Here is a 1,529-nt window from a genome sequence, read left to right on the forward strand (position 1 = left end):
AGAGTGGAATGCCAAGAAGAGCAAAAACGGCAAAAGCACCACCCTTGACACCAGAGGACGGTGGCTTAAGAACCTCAACACCATTGACCATCGTATAATGCCTTGAATCATTAGCCATCTTTGTAACCAACACAGTCATCCCCAAACACACAGCCAGAAGCAAGTTTGCACCACCCCACAGCCTCTTAACACCGCCACAAACCCGCCCAGTATGCTATATTCCGAGCAACACAAAACCAACCACAACCGAGTTAACCAACAACCCGAGCGCCCCAGCACGCACACCGCTACTATACAAGTCACTGTCTTTAGTTTTCGCTCCGTAAACGTCACTGCCCATCCAGTCAGTGTCGTAAATGAAAAACGGAAACCACGCGATCCAGTTAAGACATGTGACTAGTAATAATATCCACATTGGCCGCGAAAGCGACTTTATGGCTCCGTACATTTCGCTAAAGAATGGCGTCTTCGTGTCTTTCCGTTCTTCCCCGACCACTATGGTTTCGGGTTTGTAAACGTCTTCCTTAACCAAGGTTAAGGCTAAAATAGTAATGCTTAGTAATAGTACAATGGCTATGAAAAAACATGTTTTCAAATTAGCACAATATATATCACAAGCATTTGTTTTAGTAAACGGAAATATTTTATATAGACGGGTCATGGACCCGGTCGCGTAGCCAAGAACATTCCCGACGCCCATAAAGAACGCAAAAAGCGAGTTCCCAGTTCGGATTCTGCTAGAATCCGAACCAGCTAATTCTGCAAGGAACGCACGACACGGTCCTTGAAGCATGTTATTAGCAACGTCAAGAATCCAAAACCCCAAGACGTAAACAACTATCGAACGTGGTTTCGGGGTCTTTCCAATTTTATCACCAGTCGATACGCCAATGTCGACCGCGTAACCGATGAGAAACACGGCTATAGCGACCAGGACGGCACCTCCAGCGATGAACGGCCTGCGGCGGCCGTTTTTGGAGGTGCAACGGTCGCTATAGTAGCCAACTATAGGTTGCACGATCACTCCGGACATCGGTCCACAAAGCCAGATGTATGCGGAAAACGTGTGCGGGATTCCTAGGAGTTGGACATATGGGGTTAGAAGAGACAGCTGTAACGCCCACCCGAACTGGATACCGGCCGCAGTGGCGGCCACCATTATGACTTGCCATATCGGCCGTTGTTGCGGCTCGGCCGATATGTGGTTCCGCAAGTTAAACGGCGGAGGTGGAGGCAAAGGGAGTTTATCATGTGTTAAACTCATATTGCTGCTACTAATTATTGGTGTGGTTGAATTTGTGAATTGGGGCCGGTATTTATGGATAAATCGGCAGTAAAATGCATTCACATATGTACAAGAATTTGACCCTTAGTTGAATGGATTTTGTTTTTCTGCAAACGAAGACTAGTTGGGTGAGTAATGGATTGCACTTCTAATTAATTTATTCTTTATTTTATTTAATATAGTGATTATGTGTTTGTAATAAATGATTAAATTCATTATCCGAATGGGATTTCACTTCAAAGGT

The 1,529-nt window shown here is 45.3% G+C and overlaps 1 pseudogene; it reads right to left on the bottom strand.

The window, feature by feature from the left end:
• Positions 1 to 4: 4 nt before the first annotated feature.
• Positions 5 to 1,233, bottom strand: LOC143587194 (sucrose transport protein pseudogene; annotated as a pseudogene).
• Positions 1,234 to 1,529: the final 296 nt, after the last annotated feature.

Source organism: Bidens hawaiensis, unplaced genomic scaffold (genome assembly GCF_021521415.1).
Source record: "Bidens hawaiensis isolate Kalapana, Puna unplaced genomic scaffold, B.hawaiensis_p1.1 tig00035218_1, whole genome shotgun sequence".
Classification (NCBI taxonomy): domain Eukaryota; kingdom Viridiplantae; phylum Streptophyta; class Magnoliopsida; order Asterales; family Asteraceae; genus Bidens; species Bidens hawaiensis.